At 37.4% G+C, this 24202-nt stretch overlaps 1 pseudogene across 1 annotated transcript; it reads left to right on the forward strand.

Annotated features, from left to right (window-relative positions):
- The first annotated feature begins 301 nt into the window (after positions 1-301).
- Positions 302-20089, forward strand: LOC311168846 (large ribosomal subunit protein uL23-like; annotated as a pseudogene). Its single transcript has 2 exons — positions 302-396; positions 19577-20089. The product of its transcript is annotated as a large ribosomal subunit protein uL23-like (transcript).
- Positions 20090-24202: the final 4113 nt, after the last annotated feature.

The raw sequence follows: 24202 nt of genomic DNA on the forward strand, positions 1-24202 counted from the left end.
TGATAAGGAAACAGAGAATTCAGAGAGATTCAATGGTCCTCCCAAGTTCTCAAAGTAAGGATAAAATATTCATTGAGCTTACCATTCTGATTCTCAATGACACAAATACTGTATTAACTTTGTGGAATAAAGAGGTTTTGATATACAATTAAGAAACACAATTAAGAAAACCCAAAGTTTGTTCACAGGAAATTTCCCCATATCATTGCAGGTGGTGGGGGACTATTCCACAAGAATTTGCACAGAGGTTGATTATTCATTATAGGGGCAAAACAGGGAGAGGGAAGTTGTGACTAGTGTGATGGACAATCCAATAAGCAGATCTGATTGGAAACTGGACACTGACGGTGCAGTGCAGGAACCAGGTGTGGTGGATCTTTACAATGGAACATTTAGGTGAGGGAGAATTTCTGATTAGCATACACATGGACACTGGTATTGTTGGTACAGTTATGGAGTATCTGGCTTCTGGCAGCATACACATAGGATCTTCTTCCACCTCCTTCCCTTCAGAGAAATCATAGAGAGAGGGAGTGACCTACCACATACCAAACACTACACCCTGTGCTGCAGAGATGGATAGACTGGACGTGAGACCCTACAATTTGAGTTCTGTGAAGCAGTAGACAAAGCTTACTCTGAAGAGAAGAGGTAGAGTAAATGCCTGGAATAGCCACCCCCCCAACACCAAGCCTAAGACTGAGTTTTTAAACTCTATTTCCCCTCTGTCCTTCAACTGCCAATAGCTGAAAAAAAAGAAGAGAAACAAACAAAACAGACAATACAGTTCCCAAACTGGAAAAAAGGAAATAATACAACACACATGCCTATAAAGCAATGGATATATGAACACAAGATGGAAAAGCTGAAAGAAAAAGACAGAAATACAGAGAACTATAAAAAGGGCAAAGAATTTAAGGACCTAACAGGCAAAGATTTTAGAATTGACAACCTTAAAAAAATTAATGACATGCTATCAGTTCAAATAAACACAAAAAGGCAGGTTGAGAATCCAGGAACAAGAAAAAACTCTTCGCTAAAGATATAGAAGATACTTAAAGAAAAATACAAAAATAGATGTTTAATTGAAATGAGGACATATATGGAAAGCATAGTAATTAAACTTAAGCTGGAAAAAGAGAATTTCAGAAATTAAACATACAAATGTACAAATGACCAAGTAGTAGAAAAGAAATAAGATTAGGATAAATGAAGAAAATCTATGAGAAATACATCAGACTCTATTGGAAGAGGAAACATAATTACAAGGGGATTTTCCAAAGATGGAGACGAGGGAATAGTGATTGTGTTAAAAGAAATAATACCTGAGAAATTCTTAAATTGAAGGAAAAAAAAATAAACATTGATGTCCAGGAAGAAGAAAGAACACCCAAATTTCTAGATACAAAATTATCTTAACCGGGCCTCCCCTGGTGGCGCAGCGGTTGAGTGCTGGGCTGCGAAGTTGCTCGCAGCCTCTGCAGCACCAGTTCGATCCCCAGCCACCTGCAAGGGTCCCACATGGCGCACAGACCTCTCCTGCCGTGCCTGCTGCTCCCCTCAGCAGTGTATTTCATTGGTCTGTCTGTTCTGTTCCCTGCTCTGGCTCTGGTGAATTCTCTCACCCTCCCATGCTTCTGACTCTATCCAGTGCTTGTATAAATAAATAAATAAAAATCTTTATTAAAAAAAAAGAATTATCTTAACCAAAATGCACCATTGTTATATTATCAAAAGTAAATGATAGGGACTCCCCTGGTGGCGCAGGCAGTTGAGCGTCAAGCTGGGAAGCTGTCTGCAGCCTCTGTAGCACCGATTCGATCCCGGCAGGCTGGGGAGGGTCCCACATGGCACGGCAGACCTCTCCTGTCTCGGCCGCTGCTCCCCTCAGCAGTGTATTTTGTCAGTCTGCCTGTTCTGTTCCCTGCTCTCTGTTTCTGGTGAATCCTATCACCCTCCCACGTGTCTGGCCTGTACCCTGGTTCTTGTATAAATAAATAAAATAAATCTTTAAAAAAAGTAAATGATAAAGAAAAAATATTAAAGCCTACTAGGGAAAAAAGAATGTAATATACAAAGGTAACTTTATCATACTTTCTTCAGATTTTTGAACAGAGTGAAAATGATGTACTCATAACCCTAAAAAAAAAAAAAAAAAAGAAAAGAAAAAAAAAATCATTCAAATAGGATGGAGAGAAAAGGTGAGTAGCCAGCCTCAAGAAAGTGCCTGCTGGCCCACACAGATATTAGAGGCCAGCAAACACTGTGTCCCCCATTTGGAACTGAGTAAAAGCAGAGGGAGGGCCCATCAAACAAAGGTGAACAGGGAGATCAAGGACAGTGCCCTCTGGCCCACACATAGCTGTGGAAGGCCATTGATGCTCCAACACCCCAATCCCCACATGCACCCAGATACCCCATCTAGAACAGACAGTAAAGCTAGGCAGGCAGAGGAAGGAAATAGACCCCACAGGGAGCAACCACTTGGGAGAGTGACTTTGACCCCACATATTGTTAGAGTCTGCATGAATCCCTACACACATGCACAGACTCCATCCAGCATTGTAGATTAAGACGCACATGTAGGGGTAGAGACCAGCAGGATACAGAGACTCGGTGATCCCAGGGCTAGCGCCCATCAGCCCATCCACAGCATCACAGGCTTTGTGAAGTCTCACTTGACAGTGCCTGACTCAGCCAAGCCACCAGTCCCCAATGTCCCAATAGGAGCATCCCAAAGAGATGCCCTCCAGCAGGGTTGTGCAGTAGCCAAGTAGATAGAACAAATTCAAAAACAAACAGGAAGAGGAAAAATACAAATAGCCAAGCAAGCCCTCTTGGGAGTGAGAAACCACAAAATGAAAATCAGACCCCAAAACACAACAACAATGGAAAATTTCTCTGCCTGGGAGATATACAGAATTTAGAATAGCTGTGATAAAAAAAGAAAACCACAAAGAAGATGAAAAGGAAAAGAATGATATGAGAAATATAACTAATGTACTGAAGAATGAAGTTGAGGAAACACTTTGAGAAATATATGACACCATGAGGAAAGGAAATATATGTCATAGGGATCCCAGAAGGTGAAGAGAGAGATAAAGGAACTGAGAACATATTCAAGGAAATAATTGAAGAGAACATCCCAAGCATAAAGAAGGAAATGAAAATAGAAACACATAATAATGAAGATTCTAAAAGTCAAATACAAATGAAAAATAATGAAGCTGATGAGGGGGAATAAACAGATCAATTACAAAGGAAAACTCCTAGGCTGATATCAGACTTATCTGAAGAAACGCTACAGGCAAGAAGAGAATGGAGCAATATATTCAAAACACTCCAAGATAAAAAATGCCAGCCAAGAATACTTTATCTTGCAAAATTCTCCTTGCTATGTGAAGGAAAAATAAGGACCTTCTCAGAAAAACAAAACATTTAGAAATTTACTACTACTAAATCCCCAACACAAGAAATATTACAAGAAGCCTTAAAATCTAAACCAACAGAAGAATGAAATGGAAGAACTAAACAAGTTAATGAATAGAAACTTAAATAAGAAACAAAATAGCAACTATAGACTCTCATGTATCAATAATCACCCAAAATGTAAATGGACTAAATTCATGGGTTAAAACACAAAGGGTAGAAGGTTGGATAAGAAAATAGACTCAACCTTCTGCTGTCTCTAGGAAACACACCTAGCAGACAAAGATAAGCACAGATTAAGAATAAATGTCTGAAAAACAATTCTACAAGAAAATAGCTACCAAAAGAATGCAGGGGCAGCCATATTTATATCAAATAAAATAGAGTTCAAACTAAAAAAGGTAACAAGAGACAATGATGTTCACTACATAATGATCAAGGGAACAGTACACCAGGATGTTGTAACACTAATAAATATCTATGCACCCAATAGAGTAGCACCAAAATATATTAAACAATTACTTTTGAATCTGAAAAGAAAATTAAGAAAGTGCATACATGGTAGGTGACTTCAACACCCCACTCTCACCAATGGACAGATCAAAAATACAAAAAATAAATAAAGACAAAATAGCCCTAAAAAAGACCTAGGACACATGGGCCAAATAGACATTTATAGGTGGCTGTACCCATAAAACACAGAATACATATTCTTCTCAAGTGCACATGGATCATTCTCCAGAAAAAAACAAGTACTGGGACCAAGACATACATCAACAAATACACGAATATCAAAATCATACCAACCATTTTCTCTTATCATAAAGGCATAAAACTCGAAATCAACTATGAATAGAAATCAAGGAACCCCTCTCCATCACATGGAGAATGAATAACATCCTACTGAAAGGCCATTGTATTAATGAAGAAATTAAAAAAGAAATTAAGAAATACATTGAGACAAATGAAAAAGAGGACACAACTTTCCAGAATATATGGGACAGAGCAAAAGAAGTAATAAGAGAGAATAGAGCAGTACATGCCAACATCAAGAAACAAGAAAGAACTCAAAGAAACAACCTAATCTCCCACCTCCAGATCTGAAAAAAGAACAACAAAAAAGCCCCAAAAAGCCAGTAGAAGAAATAATAATAATTCAAGCAGAAATAAATGAAATAGAAATAAAAAAGAGAGCCCAAAATCAGTGTAAGCAAAAGCTGGTTCTTTGAAAGATAAACAAGATAGACAAACCTTTAGCTAGACTCACAAACAACAAAAAAAAGGGAGAAAACTCCAATAAATAGAATCACACATGAAAGAGGAGAAATTACAATAGACACAGCAAAAATTCAGAGGATAATCAGAGATTACCACAAACAGCTATATGCAAACAAGTTCAACAATCTAGATGAGATGGACAAATGCTAAAAACTATATAGCCATCAACAGCTGAATAAGGAAGAGTTAGAAAACCTATACAGATCAAGCACAAGTAATGAAATCGAAACAGTAATCAAATCCCTCCCCAAAAATAAAAGCCCAGGTTCAGATGCTTTCACAAATGAGTTCTACCAAATAGTCAAAGATGAACTGTTGCCTATCCTACAAAAACCCTTCCAAAAAATTGAGAAAGAATGAACAATAACATTTTATGAAGCCAACATTACACTAACCCAAAACCAAATAGAGACAGAACAAAAAAAGAAAACTACAGACTAAGCTCCCTAGTGAATACAGATGCAAAACACTCAACAAAATCTTAGCCAACAGAATCTAATAATGCATCAAAAGGATAATACATCATCACCAAGTAGGATTTATAACAGAGACACAAGGATGGTTTAATGTCTGAAAATCAATTAATGTAATTCACCACATCAACAAAAATAAAAAACACAAACCATCTAATCATATCAATAGAGGCTGAGAAAGCATGTGATAAAGCCCAACTTCCATTTATAATAAAGACTTTTGAAATTCTTGGAATAGAAGGATCAGAATTCAACATAATAAAAGTCATATATGGCAAACCCACAACCAATATCATTCTTTTTTTTTTAAAGATTTTATTTATTTATTTATACAAGCACTGGGTACAGTCAGAAGTGCGGGACAGTGAGAGAATTCATCAGAGCCAGAGTGGGGAACAGAACAAGCAGACTGATGAAATACACGGCTGAGGGGAGCAGCGGGTGTGGCAGGAGAGGTCTGCGCACCATGTGGGACCCTCACCAGTGGCCAGGGATCGAACTGATGCTGCAGAGGCTGCAGGCAGCTTTGCAGCCCAGAGCTCAACCACTGCACCACCAGGGGAGGCCTCAAATATCATTCTTTTTTTTTTTTTATACAAGCACTGGGTACAGTCAGAAGCGTGGGAGGGTAAGAGAATTCACCAGAGCCAGACTGGGGAACAGAACAGGCAGATGGATGAAATACACTGCTGAGGGAAGCAGTGGGCGCAGCAGGAGAGGCCTGCACACCATGTGGGACCCTTGCCAGAGGCTGGGATCGAACCAGCACTGCAGAGGCTATGGGCAGCTTCGCAGCCCAGCGCTCAACCGCTGCGCCACCAGAGGAGGCCCCCAAATATCATTCTTAATGGTGATATACTAAAAGACTTCCCTTTTCAATATAATACTGGAATCCAAGTTAGTGCAATTAGTCAAGAGAAAGACAAACAAGGAATCCAAATAGGGAAAGAGGTAAAACTATAATTATACACAGATGATGATAATACATAGAGAGAGTGACCTAAAAGTCCCACAGAAAAACTAATTGAAACAAATCTTTTAGTATATTAACAAGTTACAAAATCAAAACACAAAAATCAGTAGGCTTCCTATATGCAAACAGAATATGTAAGGAAGAAATCATGAAAACCATACCATTCACAATTACACCCAAATAAATTTAATTAATTAATTAATTAATTAATTAATATCTGGGAATAAACCTCACAAAGGAGGTGAAAGACCCATACAAAAAAACTCCATGCACTGATAAAAGAAATAGAAAGCAAGACAAAGAAATGGAAATACATTCTCTGCTCATGCACTGGCAGAGTTAACATTACCAAAATGACCATTCTACCAAAAGCAAGTCATAGATTCAATGCAATTCCAATAAAATCTCAATGGCATTCTTCAAAGAAATAGAACAAATATTGAGGAAATTCTTATGGAACCATAAAAAAAACTCAAATAGCCAAAGCACACCAAATTAGAAAAGGAAGAATGTACTTCAAACTATACTACAATGCTATAATAATTAAAACATCATGGTATTGGAGCAAAAACAGACATACCAAACAATGGAACCAAATTGAAAACCCAGACATAAAGCCACACATATATGAAAAACTACTATATGACAAAGGAGCACAGAATATGCACTGGAACAAGGACAGTCCTTTCAATAAATGGTACTGGGAAAAGTTGGCTGCAACATGAAAACAATGAAACTAGATTACTACCTCACACTGCACACAAAGATGAACTCAAAATGTATAAAAGACTTGAATTTAAGACCTGAAACCATACAATACATAGAAGAAAACATAGTCAAAACACTCCATGACATACATCTCAGAAAACTCTTTACTCATTCCCCAAAACAAAGAAAATGAAGGAAAAGATAAACAGCTGGACTACATCAAACTAAAAGGCTTCTATTCAGCAAAAGAGACCAAGAAAAAGATACACTCCACAGATCGGGAAAAATATTTGCATTCCATGAAACTGATAAGGGGCTGATATCAAAGATCTAAAAAGAGCTTACACAAATCAATAAAAACAAAATAAAGACTCCAACTAAAGAGCGCTCAGTAGATCTAAAAGACATTTCTTCAAAGAGGAAATGCAGATAACAAACAGACACATGAAAAAATGCTCACCATCACTTATAATCAGGGAAATGCAAATCAAAAGCGCAATGAGATATCATCTCATACCACTAAGAATGGCCCACACTCAAAACTAGCAACAACAAATGCTGGAGAGGCTGTGGAGAGAAAGGAACCCTCTTACCTTTCTGGTGGGAATGCAAACTGGTCCAAACATTATGGAAAGCCATGTGGAAGACCCTCAAGTTACTAAAAAATGGATCTACCATATGACCCAGAAATTCAGCTCCTAGGAATCTATTCAAAGGACACAAAAACATTAATTCAAAAGGATATTTGCACTCCTATGTTCATCACAGCTATATTTACAATAGCTAAAATGTGGAAACAACCTAAATGCCCAAAAACTGATGACTAGATCAAGAAGATGTGGTATATAAACACAATGGAACACTACTCAGCAATCAATAAAGATAAATCTATGTCATTCATGGCAACATGGATTGAGTTGGAGTTAGAAGGTATTAAGCTCAGTGAAATAAGTCAGAAGGAAAAAGAAAAATGTCAGATGGTTTCATTTATAGGAGGAACATAAGGAAACCATACAATGGATCTGGGGAAAAAGACAAAACAAACAATCAAACTATAAATTGGAGACCATCTTCAGGGGAGAGAAAGAGGGGAAAGGGATCAAAATAGGAGGGAAGAACACAAGAGTTTATAGTGATGGTTCATGGGTGTCTTGGTGGTAATAATTTTATGGGAACACCTGAGAGGAAAAATGAATGATGTTGTAAAATACATAAATAAATGAATTTAAAAAAATATAATGGAGAAACAAAGGTTTTCCCAAAGAAAAATCCAAGGGAGCTTGCTACCATCAGACTACCATATAAGAAATGTTGAATGGAATTCTTCTATATGAAAAGAAAAAAATCACAAAACCTTAAACATGGTGATAAATAGGACCATGGAGTCAAAGATATAGAAAGGAATAATATGAGATTACAACAAAACATTAAAGGGGTGGGAGAACATAGCAGAACCTGTATAGTCAAATATATTAGAAGTTTGGTAATCACAAAACAGGGATATAGAATAGAGTAATTTAGATGAAGAAATGAGGAAACTGAGAGAACAACCAGGATAGCAATTAAAGTAAAAAGAGCAGATATGGATACACGAGAAAAGAAAAAAACAACTGAAAGATAAGGCAACTAAAACCAAAATATAAAATGGCAAGAAATAAACTTCAAATATCAGTAATCACCCTAAATATTAATGGTTTTATTAAATGAATTAAAAGACACAGAATGACAAATTGGATGAAAAAAACTATGATCCATCTATATTTTGCATTATAGAGACTCACTCACTTCAGATCAAAAGATAACCATAAATTTAAAGCAAAAGGTTAGAGCAAGATATTTCAACCCAATAAAACAAGAGGGAAAAAAAGCAAAAGCTGTACTCACTGAAAAAGACAGGCATTATATAGATCAAAAGAAAAATCATCAAGCAGAAATAATTATCATCAACATTTATACACACACAAAGGGGGGCCCAAATATATTAAACAACTATTATCAGGCCTAAAACACACTAACTGTGAGGGAGTTCAACATACCACAAACATATATGGCTAAATCACTAGACAGAAAACAGATGAAGAAATTATGGCCTAAAGTGAAGTACTAGATCAGATGGACTTAATAGATGTTTGCAGAGTCTTCCAATTGTAAATAAATGAATAAACATTCTTCTATAATGTATATGGAACATTCTCAAAGATCATATGCTGAGGAAAAACATATCTGAAAAATTGACACTGCATCAAATATCTTCTTTAATCATAATGTTATAGACCTAGAAATAAACCCTAAAAAAATTAGATATGTGATGACTAAAGAAAATGCTTTTGAATAACTCCTGGGCAAATGAAGTAATGAAAGAAGAAACAAAATTAACTGGAGTCTAGTGAAAATGAAGACAAAAATTATCAGATCATATGGGATGTACTAAAAGCAGTATTATGAGGAAAGTACATAACACTACAGATTCACATCAATAAATAAGATAAATCTCAAATAGACAATCTAACTTCACATCTAAGGGAACTAGATAAAGAATAACAAGTGAAACTAAAAATCTATAGAAAGGAAGAGAAAATTTAAATTATAGCAAAAATAAATGAGATAGATTCAAAAAGCTCAATAGATCAATCAAACCAAGATCTGATTTTTTTAAGGGTAAACAAAACTGACAAACCCTTTAACTAAACTCATGAAGAAGAGAGAAACACCAAATAAAAAGAATCAGAAATGAGGGACTCCCCAATGGCGCAGCAGTTGAGCGGTGGCCTGCAAATCTGCCCACAGCCTCTGCAGTGCCTGTTTGATCCCCTGCCGCCGGCAAGGGTCCCACATGGTATGCAGACCTCTCCTGCTGCCCACTGCTCCCCTCAGCAGTGTACTTCCTCAGTCTGCCTGCTCTGCTCTCCACTCTGACGTGGTGAATTCTCTCACCCTCCCGCGCTTCTGACTGTGTCCAGTGCTTGTATAAAAAAAAAAATCTTTAAAATAAAAACAATCAGAAATGAAAGAGGAAAACTATTTTTATTGTAGAAATACAAAGGATCATAAAAGACTACTATGAATATAATTATGAAAAAAAAATTGGATGACCTAGAAGAAATAGACCAATATTTAGAATCATACAACCTTCTAAGGCTGAATTGAAATGAAACAGATTCAATAGACCAATCACAATTACAGAAATAGAAAGAATAATTAATATTCTCCCTAAGAATAAAACCATAGGACAAGATGGTTTCACTAATAAATTCTTACCAAGTCTTCAAAGATCTAATACCCAAACTTCTCAAACTCTTCCAAAAAATTGGGGGCAGGGGAAAGCTCTGAAACACCATTTTAAAAGTTGAGGGAGGAGCACAGGGGACTGAGGTGATGGTGCACGGGTGCATTGGTGAAGGAAACTCTATGGGGACTACAGCTGAGGGGGTGGGGAAAAGCAAAAATTGTTTAAATATGAACAATGATATAAAATGAAAAAAATAATTTAAAAAAAGAAACCAGAAAAAAATTAAAAGTTGACATTATCCCAATCCCAAAATCAAACAAAGGCAATACAAAAAATAGAAAACTATAGACTGATAACTCTGACTAATGTAGAAGCAAAAATTGTCAGCAAAATCTTGGACAAATTGGATGCAATTTGTAAACCTAGCAAAGTTATCATCAGTCTTCTCTGGAAGCCCCACAAGCAAGGAGAGAATGGAACGACATATTCAAAATGCTTAAAGTTTCTGTCCCCAAATAGTACATTCTGTAACTCTCTCCCCAAATACTACATTCTGTAATATTCTCCTTCACATATGAGGGAGAAATAATGACCTTCACAGAGAAAGAGAAGCTGTAGGAGTTTGCCAGATGAGATGTCTCCTACAAGAAATGTTTACCAGAGCTTGTCTACCTAAATCAAAAAGAAGAAAATCCACAAGCAACTGAGCAAGGAAATTGAATGGACCAGTAAACGAAATACAAAATGGCAGTAGCAAATCCTCTTAATAATAACCCCTAGTGTAAATGTACTGAACTCAAAAATCCAAAGGCACAGAGTGCCAGTTGGATCAGAAACAAAACCATTTCTGTATTTCTCAGGAGACCCATATGAACTCCAAATATAAACAAAGCTCAAACTAAATGTGTGGAAAACACCCTACAAGCACAAGGGATAGTGGCATAGTTGGTCATACTTACATCAAATAAAATAGATTTCCAGCTAAAGAAAGTAACAAGAGACAGAGTTAGACATTTTATAATGAGATATATATATATATATATATATACACCCCAAGAAAACATAACACTCATTAACATATAGCCACCAAAAATATACAAAGCAACTATTATCAATTCTGAAACAGACATTGATAACAACACAGTAGCGATAGGAGAAAGCAACAACTCCACTTCCCTCAATACACAGATCAACCAGCCAGAAAAGCAACAAGGAAACAATAGTCTTAAACTAGACCATACATGCCTTTAAGACATACATAGGGCACTATACCCCAAAAAGTTGAGTACATATTCTCAATTGAACTTGGACCATTCTCTAAAATAGACCACATGTTGACTCACAAAACAAATGCCAATAAATACACAGATTGAAATTATATCAAGTACCTTCTGATTGCAGTGGTATTAAACTAGAAATCAATCACAACAGAGAGAAAAACTTCAAATATGTGGAAACTGAACAACATGATATTGAATGACAATTTGGTTAATGAGGAAATTGAAGAAGTTAAAAACTACCTGGATACAAATGAAAATGAATAATGTATTACCAGAAACTGTGAGATATAGCACAAGAAATACTAAAAAGAGAAGTATATGATAATGCGCATCAACAACAAGAAAAAGAAAAATCTCAAATCTATAAACTTACATACCCCTGAGAACTATAAATAGAACAAATGAAGTAAAAATTTACTAGTAGGAAGGAAATAATAAAAATTGTAGTGAAAATCAAATAAGAGAATACAAATAATCAATGAAACCAAAAGCAGTTTCTTTGAAAAAATAAACAATACAGGCAAAACTCTAGCTGGCTCATTAATTAAAAAGGGAGAAATTTTTTTTTTTTTTATATTCCCCATACAATTGCAGCCCTGATTTTGACTCCTTTCCCTGCCCCACCCCCAAAGATTATCTCTGGTTCATAATTGTTTGTTGATTTTGATTTTTTTCTTTCTTATAGTTATTCTTTTTTCCTGGTCCTTTATTTAGGTTTTCTAGATTCCTGTTATGAGTGAGACCATCCAGTATTTTTCTTTTTCTTTCTGGCTTATTTCACTGAGCATGATCCAAAAGGGAGAAAATTTTAAGAAATAGAATTAGAAATGAAAGAGGAGACACTACAACAGTCATCTCTAAAATATAGCAAATCCTAAGAAACTACCATAAATATCTTTATACCAACTAATTGGATAATCTAGAAGAAATAGACATATATGAGACCCATCCACCTACCAACTGAATCAGGAAGAAATTGAAAACCTAAATACACCAATTACAAGTAAGGAAATTGAAACAATAATAAAAGTCTACACTCTTCCCCTACCAGAAAAGAAAAAAAAAAAATCCCCAGGACCAAAGAAGAAGACAAAAAGAAATAGAGAGATACTACCTACTCATGGATGAAAAGAATTAACATTGGTAAATGGACATCTTACCCAAAGAAATATACAAATTCAAGGTAGTTGCTATCAAAGTTTGAATGGTATTCTTCAAAGAAATAGGACAAACATTACTGAAATTCAAATGAAACCACAAAAGACCCCCAAATTGCCAAAACAACCCTGACAAAGAAAAGGAATAATTCAAACTATATTACAAAGCTACAATAGCAAAATGGTATAGTATTGAATAAAAACTGACAAATTTATCAATGGAATAGATTTCAGAGCCCAGAAAGAAACCCAAACTTAAATGGACAGTTAATCTATGATAAAGTTGTCAAGAGAATATATTGGAGAAAGTCTCTTCAACAAATGGTATTGGAAAACTGGGCAGGCATTCAAAATAAAGAAATTAGACCACTATCTCATACTATAAACAAAAATTAACTCAAAAATATCAAAAAAAATTTTTGAAGACCTGTACCCATTAAATACATAAATGAAAACATATGGGGCCTCCCCGGTGGCACAGCAGTTGAGCGCTGGGTTGCGAAGCTGCCCAAAGCCTCTGCAGTGCCGGTTCCGTCCCCAGCTGCTCCCCAGCCACCAGAGGAGGGTCCCACATGGCCCGCAGACCCCTCCTGCCACCCTCTGCTCCCCTCAGCAGTGTGCTTTGGTCCTTCTGCCTGCTCTGCTCTCTGCTCTGGCTCTGGTGAATTCTCTCACCCTCCGGCGCTTCTGACTGTACCCACCGCTTGTATAAATAAATATAAATAGATAGATAGATAGATAGATAGATAGATAGATAGATAGATAGATAGATAAATAATCTTAAAAAAAAAGAAAACATGTGAAAAAATTCTGGTACATTGACTTCAGAGATGTCTTTAGGCATCAACTCCGGCATCAAGGGGGAAAAAAAGCAAAAATGAACACATGAGACTGCATGAAATTAAAAAGCTCCTGCAGAGTAGAAGAAACAACCATTAAAACAAAAGGATGTGTGGACCTCCCTGGTGGTGCAAGGGATTGGGATGCAGCCTATGAATCTATCCGCAGCCACTGCAGCACAAGTTCGATCCCTGGCTGGCCAGGGAGCATACCGCATGGCACAGCAGACCTCTCCTGACTCGCCTGCTGCTCCCCTCAGCAGTGTGTTTCAGTCGATATGCCCGTTCTGTTTCCTACTCTGTCTCTGGTTAATCCTCTCACCCCCTCCCAACAACTCTGACTGGCACCCCAGTTCTTGTATGCATAAATAAATAAATCTTTTAAAAAAGGATGTGCTACTGAATGGGAGAAAATATCTGTAAAATATACATCAATCAAGGGACTGACACCAAAGTTCTACAAAGAGTTCATGCAACTTAACAAAAGGAAAATAAATAAAATGACCCAATCAAAAAATGGGCACAAAAGCTAAATATATGCTACTCCACAGAAGACATACAGATGGTCAAGAGGAACATGAAAAAAAAAAATGCACTCCATCCCTTATCATTAGGGAAATGCAAATCAAAAACACAATAAGATACCATATTACACTTGAGAAATTGACTCATCAAAATGATCAGAAACAAGTGTTAGAGAGGATGTGAAGTGAAAGGAAGCCTGTAAACTGGTAATGTAGAGTGGTCCAGCTCCAATGGAAAAAAGTATGGCACTTTCTCAAAATGTTTCCAGAACCTTAAATAGAACAATTATTGATGAAATTCAAATGGAATCAAAAAAACACCGAATAGCCAAAGCTCTCCTGAAAAAAAAAGAAGGGAATGGAGTCATCACACTCCCAGACTTCAAACTATACTACAAAGCCATAATCATCATGGCTTGGTATTGGAACCAGAACAGACACACGGACCAATGGAATCGAATAGAAAATCCAGAAATAAACCCACAGATCTATGGTCAACTAATCTTTGACAAAGGAGCAAAGAATGTGCACTGGAGCAAAGAAAGTTTGTTCAATAAATGGTGCTGGGAAAACTGGGTCGCTACATGCAAAAGAATGAAGCTTGATCACTACCTCACACCATGCACAAAAACCAACTCAAAACGGATTAAAGAACTAGACATAAGACCTGAAACCATAAAATACATAGAAGGAAATATAGGCGAAACACTATATGCACATTAAAGACGTCTTTACAGACACATCACCCAAAGCAGTGATAGTGAAGGCAAAGATAAACAGCTGGGATGACATCAAATTAAAGAGCTTCTGCACAGCAAAAGAGACAATAACAAAAACAAAGAGAAACCCCACCGACTGGGAGAACATTTTTGCACAGAACACTAATGATAAAGGACTGATCACAAAAATCTGCAAAGAGCTGATGAGACTCAACAACAACAAAGAAAATAATCCTGTCAAAAAATGGGCAGAAGAGCTAAAAAGAAACTTCTCTGAAAGAGGAAATGCAAATGGCCAACAGGCATATGAAAAAATGTTCAAAATCACTTGTCATCAGGGAAATGCAAATCAAAACTACCATGAGATACCATCTTACACCAGTGAGAATGGCACATATTAAAAAAACTAGCAACAACAAATGTTGGCAAGGTTGTGGAGAAAAAGGAACTCTCCTTCACTGTTGGTGGGCGTGCAAACTGGTCCAACCACTATGGAGAGCTGTGTGCAGATTTCTTGACCTCTAAACATAGAGCTTCCATATGATCCAACAATTCCACTCGTAGGTATTTACCCAAATGACACAGAAACAGTAATTCCAAAGGGCACCTGCACCCCTATATTTATAGCAGCACTATTTACAATAGCTAAACTATGGAAACAACCCAAATGCCCAAACATAGATGACTGGATCAAGAAGATGTGGTACATATGCACTATGGAATATGACTCAGCAATCAAAAAAGATAAACACATGCAGTTTGCAGCAACATGGATGGAGCTAGGAGGGATCATGCTCCAAGAAATAAGTCAGAAAGAAAAACAAAAATACTGGATGGTCTCACTCATAACAGGAATTTAGAAAATCTAAATAAGAGACCAGGAAAAAGACTAATCAATGCAAAGTAATCATCAAAATCAACAAGCAACTATAAACCAGAGACACACTGGCGGGGGGGGGGATTAGGGAGGGGCAGGGAGAGGAAGAACTAGAGTCAAAATAAGGTGGGGGATGCAATTGTATGGGGAATATAACCAAAATGAAAATGCATACATTGTACAAAGATGAAAAAAGATGTAAGAATTATATAAAATAAAATATTAAAAAAAAATGTTACCAGAACCCAGCCACCTCAGGGTTGGGAGCCAGCAGGAGCAGTGGTGTTCTATCAACCTCCTGCTCCACCACAAGTCAGTTGTGGCAGTTGCTTCTCAGAGCTCAATAACTGCCTTTTTGTCAGTTGCGGTGGTTGCTCTTCAGAGACCTTTTATGTAACAGTGTACTTCCGGATCATGGAATGAAACAATCAAGTGTGAGCTATGAGCTGATTGGTGCTAAATGATCCAATCAGACTTTGGTTACCAGGACCCAGCCTCTTACCACAAGTCAGTTGTGGCAGATGCTCCTCAGAGCCCTTTTATGTAAAGTGCACTACCTAGATTGTAGAATGGGCCAATCAGGAGCTATGGGCTGATTGGTAAATGGTCCAATCAGCCACAGAATTGAAAAATGGTCCAATCAGACTTGTGGATGGGGCATCCTAAAGAGGATAGAAGCCAGGGTCGCAGGTAGTTGAGGGAGAGGACGCCAGTCCTAGGGAGATGATGCCAGACCCTAAAGGAGATAGCCACCAACAAAGCTAGCCCCTGAAGAAAAGAAGACAGTTCCAGGCTCCAAAGCAAAAAAGAAAGAAGGGGGAGACTCTGTTCCTGGCCTGTAAAGAAAGAGGAAAAGAAGCATGCAGCAACCAACCTCCAGGGAGGGAAGAGAAGCCAAAGACCTCTGTCACAGACTGTCCTCCGGTCCTATCTCTGACATTGTCTGAAAAGAGAATCAAAGGCCCTGGGTCTGGTGTCTCAAAGAGCTGTTTGTTGGTGGTATAACCCAACAACTCACAAGACCAGTAGCTACCATCACTGATGCTATCTGTTTGAGCTAGGCAGTCACTTGTGGATATAGCAAGCTCTTTGTTTCCCATTTGTGAAATAAACCCATAGCTGTTGTTCCTGGAGGCTGAGGTTTCTTGCAATTGTGTGCATGTGTGAAAACGCACAGACAGTGACCTGTCCTCCTATTAAGCACTGTCCTCTTTTAGGTTATAGCCCTTACAAAGTTGGTTTTGGTTTTTGGGCTTTGGCCTTTTGGGACTTTTGGGTGGCTATCTGGTCTCAGAGTCTGGGAAGGTGGGTAGCCATTCCATCCTTCCATCCAGCCTCCTTCCTTGTTGCCCTGTTGCCTTGTCCACGCCTGTTTCAAAAATATTAACAATAGATCTACCATATGACCCAGCACTTCCAATTTTAGTACTACCTCACATTGCTAAATCATCTATGTTCATTGTAGCACTATTTATAATAGACAAGTTATTGGCTCATCAAAATGACCTAAGTGCTGAAAGACAGATATAGTTAAGATGTGGTGTATATATATATATATATATATATATATATATATGAATGGAATACTAAGCCATTATATAAAAAAAATAAACTCTTATCATTTGCAACATCATGGATGGAACTGGAAGGGATTGTGCTAAGCAAAAAAAAAGAAAATCAGAAAAACAAAGACAATTACCACATGGTTTCACTTGTACGTGAAATATAGAATAACAAAACAATGGTTCATAAAAAATAATCAATAAAAAAATCTTAGAACTCTGACAGTAGAATTGATGCAACTAGAGGGAGAGAGGGAGGATGGGGAGGGGACCTAATGGACTGTGGTGGAGGACTATAGGTCCCTTAGGGGTGGGTGGGGTGGGGTGTGGTAATATACATCTGGAGAGGTGTGAACCTATACCTCTGAATTATATACAGTGTTATAAACCAATGTTACCTCAAAATAGAGAAATATAAATACATGCAAAAAATAAAAAAGTACATTTCCAAAAAAATACATTTAAAAAGATGAACTAGTGTCTGTTGGGACAAAAGGGACGGATCTTTAGGTGATTATGTTAAGTGAAATAAGTCAGAAAGTGAAAGGCAACTACCATATAGTTTCACTCATTTGCAGAATATGAATAACTAAAAAAAACAAACCAACAAAACAATGAAAAATAGTGCTTAGACTCTGAAAAATGTAATAGTTCCCACAAGAGATGGCACAGAGAGGAGAGAAAATGGGGATTGGCACTATGGTTTTGGTGGAGTGTAAGTGAAGCATGTATTCACATGAAGGTGTAAGTCTTCATCCCAATTTATATAGTTGTGTAAAAGATTGGCAAATTGATCAAATTCAAAAAATAATTTCCAATTGCTGCCCACTACGTCATGGCTTTATGCAACACAGTTTTGTTCCCTTACACTTTTGCAAGTCAGAAGTCCAAAAGATGTCTCACTGGGTTAAAGTCAAAGTTTCAGCATTGCAAAATTCCTTTTCAGGGTTTCTAGGGAAAGAGCCGTTCTTTGCCTTTCCAGTTTCTAAGAGGAGCCATTTTCACTGATTCATGCCCCCTTTCTCCATCTTCAAAGTCAGCAGCATAGCATCTTTAAATGTCACTCTGACTCAAACATCCTCTTCTGCCTTCCATTTCCATGCTAAAGAATTCCTGTGGTTATAGTGGGTCCATCTGGACAATACAGATGAATGTCTTTATCTTAAGATCAGTTGGCTAGCAACTCTAATTCCTACAGGTTATGGAGATTAAAATGTATGCATCTTTGGTGGTCACTATTCTGTCTATGGCATCTATTAAAGGGTTTACTTTTATAGATTGGAACCCAATCTTGTGTTCTTGGAAAAGAACACAAGAACAAAAGGATTTTCTAAACTTTTTGCCATACAGAGCTTGTATTTCAATGGAAGTATAAATAAAAACAAGAAAAATTAAAACTAGGTAAAAAGAGTATATGTGATATGACAGGTGTCATGGGGGATGAGGAGTGAAATATAGTCAGAAAGTGGTATGAGTAGTATGGGTGGGCTTGCAACTTCAGATAGGCTGGCATGTAGGCCTCATTAAAGATAGCATTTGAGTTCAGATTCAAAAGAACGCTTCTGACTGTACCCAGTGCTTGTATAAATAAATAAATAAATCTTAAAAAATTTTTTTTTAAAAAAAAAGAGGTGAGAAAAAGATTTCCATGGATTTCTGAAGAATTAGTCAATCCTTGGGTACATCCTTGATTAGTTCTTTAAGATGATTTCCAAGAAGAAAAAAGTTGGGTAGAAAAGTACACACATTTTTCATGGTACCAAATCATCTTCCTGCTCTCTTGAGAATGCTCTATTCACCAAAAATATCTTCGTACTTTAAAAGAACGTTAATTTGTTCCCCAAAACCCAATATTATTGCTATTTTAAGTTGAGCGCATGTTTAAAGGTTGAATTCATTTTCACATTTTAAAGCTATTTTTCTCTCTTTTATGAATTGCCTGAATTTCTTTTAGGGAAATTATCTTTTTGTTGACTTGTAAGAATTCTTTACATATTATGATTCTAAGCACTGTCTTATATTTTGAAAATGTATATTTAATTAAGATTGTGAAAAATATTTTGATAAATATCAATTAGTAATGAGTATGACAATAATAATGGCAATGTAAAAAAATGGTGGAATTAAAAAACAAAATAGATAACAAGGAAGATGGAAAAACATCAGAATTAATTTTTTCCAATATTTTTCTATCACTAGGGAGAATTATAGAGAATGGAGATTAATTAAATATAGGCTAGATTAATTGAAATATATTACTCTCATAACACTAAGAAAAGTAGACAAAAGTATGTTGCTTAAAATAGACAGGAGTCTGTAACTTGCCAGGGAGCAAGGAAAAGTTCCATTCACTAGAAAACAGAAGAAGAATGGAAAAATTATACTAGACAGAATATAGCAAATAAGTTACAAGAAGTATATAATGCATTTACATATATGTATTTGTTTCAATTTGCCCATTAATTTAAAAAAAAATGTTTACATGAGGTAGTGAGCTTTTTATATTGATGCATACATCAAAAATGCAGTAACAAAGAAAAATTGACTATAAAATCTAGAGAAAGATTTTTTAACAAGACAGTGCTGAAAGTGAAAAAGGAAGTCCCTCTCCCTCTCAAAGCCACAGCCAAAGCAAAATTCTTGAAAGTGAAGAAAGTAGTACAGAAAGGCATCCACAGCCACAAGAAAAAGAAGATCTGCACGTCACTCTCTTTTCAGAGGCCTTGGACACTGCAACTGTGAAGGCAGCCCAAATATCCTTGGCAGAGCACTCCAGGGAGAAGCAAGCTTGACCACTATGCCATCCTCCAGGTCACCCTGACCACTGAGTCAGCCATGAAGAAGAGAGGAGACAATAGCACACTTGTGTTCACTGTGGATGTCAAGGCCAAAAAGCACAGACTGAGCAGACTGTAAAGCTCGATAACATTCATGTGGCCAAGGTCAACACTCTGATCAGACCTGATGGAGAGAAGGCACATGTCCTACTGGCTCCTGAAAATGATGCTTTGAAGGTTGCCAAAGAGATTGGAATCATCTAAACTGAGTCCAGCTGGCTAATTCTAAAACAATTTTTTTTCATCATTTAAAAAAGTTAGAAAAAGATATCTAGGCAAAAAAGTCAATGGAGCAATGGACTTTAAGGTAAACCTCAATTCTGGAAACAGCAGCTGGAAAAAATTATAGGAGGCCAGTGAAATTCAAATTTTAGAACATGCATAAGAACAATTATTTAATGTCAGTAAATCCCATATAATATTTGGAACAGTTATATTCAAAGTTCATTTGTTCTTTATCTGAAATTCAAATTGAACTGGTGTTCTGTGTTTTCTTTTGGTAAATCTGACAACTCTGACCCTGAAGGCAGGACTTTGGAGAATGAATTGCAGATACTAGAATGATTCACATCAGTGTGGGGAAGTAGAAACAAGCACACATCATTCTTCCATTGCTCACATACGCCAGTGGAGGTACATCTTGTTCTCCAGGTAAATGCGATATGGCCTGTTGGTCCTCTTTTAGGGGTCTGACCCCCACCATACAGCCTCTCTCATCTGCCATCCCTCCAGCCTCCATCAACAGCTGACCTCTGGTTGAGACTTTGCAGAAGCAGAAACGTCTATGAAAGCACTGAAGCTCCTTGCTGGAGTTGCACATGGGAATCTAGGGACTTAAATTTCAGTTTCTCCTTCATGATGTTTAAAGATGATGAGCCTTGTCCTGTGGCTTGTCATCTCAAGTTCCTGCCTAGAGCCTTCCCATGGCACTCCAGGGCCAGCCTTGCCTCATTTGTTTCTTTCCGACTTCTCATTATCTCTCAAACATGTCACCAGGAAAACTCGGGGTTCTAGAGAAAATAAATCCTCAATTAAATATTAACAGCTGGCGGGCAAAATAAGACTTTGAATTTAACAGACTACGGAACTCTTTGAATAACTTCATACCTCTCATACATGCGTGTCACATACCAAGGTTATGTGCATTTTGCTCACAAAATTTCTGATCATTCAGTAAAATTTGATAAAAACAAGCAGCCCCCTTATCTCCCCCATGCCCACCCCAACCCTCAGACTCAGTGCTGAATTTTCCTAGAGCTGAACGTTGACTCCAGAGGGCCTTTTGCAAAGCTGCATCCTTCCTGCTCAGGTCCCTTGTTGCCCAGGCTACTAAGAGCAGCCTTACATACTGTGCTGAGCACATAACACATGAGTCCATGCTATTCTGAAACATTTAGGACAAGTACTGGGAACAAAGGCATGCAGTGGTTGCAGTTTACTTGCCCATCACCAGTGGAGTCATATTCTCACAGGAAACAAACCCTGGTAGGTTTATGTGCAGCAATTTGATGCTTTGAACTCATCCATGTTGCTCAATTTGCAAAGGCTAGAAGCATTAAGAATGAAATTCAGACTTCATTTTGTACCGTATATAGTCCTTGGTGAATAGTGACTGATTTTGGAAAATGATTTCTTTGAAAAAATCATATGCTAACATCTGCAAATTTCTCTGGGACTCTGGAGAAATAAAAGATTTTGTTCATTATAATGAAACATGGGGGGATTTCCTTGTTGATAAGCCATTACATTTATAGTTGAAGTCAAGAATGTGACCATTTGTGTTTTGAACCATATAAGTGATAACATGCTGGGGATATAGTTTGAGACATAATATAGATTTTGCCTTTTAATCCTTCAGGCAGAATGCACTACCTCCCATTTTCTGCAAGAGGAAGTAGAAGCACAGCTTCTTTAGGAGACCATCGAGTGGGTGGTAGGATTGGCCATCTTTCAAGGATGGCTGGTTGTGTTGATTGGTGATACACAGTGAGAATAAAAACATGGATGAGGAGACTATGCCACCAGCAGGGTCATCTTGTAGGTCCTGAAGTGTGTTAACATGTCATTGAACAATGTTTCATGTGAGTGAGGCAAAATAATGATATTATAGGATGCTTTCATCTAACAATAGTGCCAGGTGCTGTCATACCCATAGGCCCCATGCCTTCCATGTTCTGCACCCTGGAGACCTTACCCCAAAACACATGGCACCCTCCTCATGATATCTTTCCTGTGATTTTCACCATTTCTCTAGTCCAGTTGCCTGTATTACTTCGCACACCATTTTGTCACTTACCTGTGGTTCTAATTCAGTTGTCAGCTTCAGAGAGTGGGGATCTAAGATATCATCTCAGGGACCCAAAATCCAGCATTGTGAATTCAGCTTTCATCCAAAGCACATCTAGTTCAAAAGCAAATAATATGTATAAGAAATTATCTAAAGGCAACAAATATGTCATAGAACAAGTTGTAATGATTATCAGCCAGTAACAACTTTGCATTTGTAAAGATGCATAAAAGCTGAAGGTGAAGATTTTTAACACCTGCTTCCTTAATATTCCCATATTCTAATTTTAATGACAAATAAACTAAAAACTAAATCCAATTTTAGCTGAAAAATACCTATGTATGTTTTGTATACTACTTAATCATCTTTAAAATAGTAAGGGGGCCTCCCCGGTGGCGCAGCGTTTGAGTGCTGGGTTGCGAAGCTGCCCGCAGCTTCTGCAGTGCCGGTTCGATCCCCGGCTGCCGGCAAGGGTCCCACATGGCACACAGACCTCTCCTGCCGCCCGCTGCTCCCCTCAGCAGTGTACTTCGGTCCTTCTGCCTGCTCTGCTCCCAGCTCTGGCTCTGGTGAATTCTCTCACCCTCCCGCGCTTCTGACTGTACCCAGTGCTTGCATAAATAAATAAATAAATCTTAATAAATAAATAGAACTATTTATAAAAAAATAAAATAAAATAAAATAGTAAGGGTGAATATATGCAGATTCATTCCTCACCCTCCAACCTATAGATGTCTCAGAAGAGACACAGCAGGCCATAGAGTTTCCAGTTCATCCCAAAGTACATCACTAGGACATTCAACACATCATCCACATAAAAAAGGACATTGGATCAGCCCTGGCTACAATGACTAAAGAAAGAATACACCTAACCCACCAAAAACTTCAACTCCAGGCTAGAGAACAAGGTAAGGTCTGATACCCCCATGGGGATGTGCTCCTCAGGGTCACAGGCTGCCAGGATGGCCACACCCTGGGTGCAAGGCTTGGAGGTAACCTCTCCCTGTTGCAGAAGCCAGGTTCCAGTTTCCCTGTTGGTTTCTACTTTCACAGAATCAAAAAGACTTCCTAGCCTAGACTCTGGAGTTTCAGAAAAAGCATATAATGGAATGAAATAATCGCAAGTAGCATCTTCCCATGGCAGGTTTTCCTCTCATATGAACTGTGTCAATGGCCTCTCCATCTTAATAATAATACCTACGCTTCCAGACATTTTTAAGATGTTTTCTCATTTAACCTTGCCAACAATCCCACAGATTAAATATTATTATCACCACTTCATGGATAAAAAAACTAATGTTTCCATGGTAAAGGACTTACTCAAGGTCACAGTGGCAAGGGATGCTCTTAGATATTTTTAAATAGCAAACTACAGCTTATGGCTCATGCGCTACACTATGGCCCATGCAAGAGATAAAACAAGTCACAATAATCCTGGAGTTCAGCTTCCCCTCATTCCTGGCCACATTGCCTAATTTAATTTAGTTAGAGAGAGCCAATACATTTATTATTTTAAAGGGAAATGAAAACATTCCAGAAGAACATTTGAGTATAATTTCAAACTCAAAAGACCACAAAGATCACTTTACAAAGAAGTTCTCTAATGAATAAGCTCTTCATGGGGGGTGGGCAGAGGTAGGAAAATAAAGTGGGATTTCCTTGGGATCAATTCATCTCTTTAATTCTGACTCTCAGTTACTAACAAAACATTCCCTTGCACAGTCCTTCACCCCACACAGCTTTATCAAACAGGAAACTATGAGAGCCTTTACCAAAATTGGAGGTTGCTTTTTCTCTAATGAATCATCAGTTTTATTTCAAGAAATTTTTAGGAAAGGCAGAAAACTAAATCTCCAAAATTCAAGATTTGATGATAGATGTTTGCTGTCTTGTAGGTCTCCTTCTATAAAGAGTTTAGAAGACTCAAAGGAAAGAGGTATTTTTTTTTGTTTTGTTTATTTTATATATTTTTACATCATTTTTCATTTTTGCACAGTGTATGCATTTTCATCTTGGTTATAGTCCCCATA

Source organism: Talpa europaea (assembly GCF_964194135.1).
Source record: "Talpa europaea genome assembly, chromosome: 3".
NCBI lineage: Eukaryota > Metazoa > Chordata > Mammalia > Eulipotyphla > Talpidae > Talpa > Talpa europaea.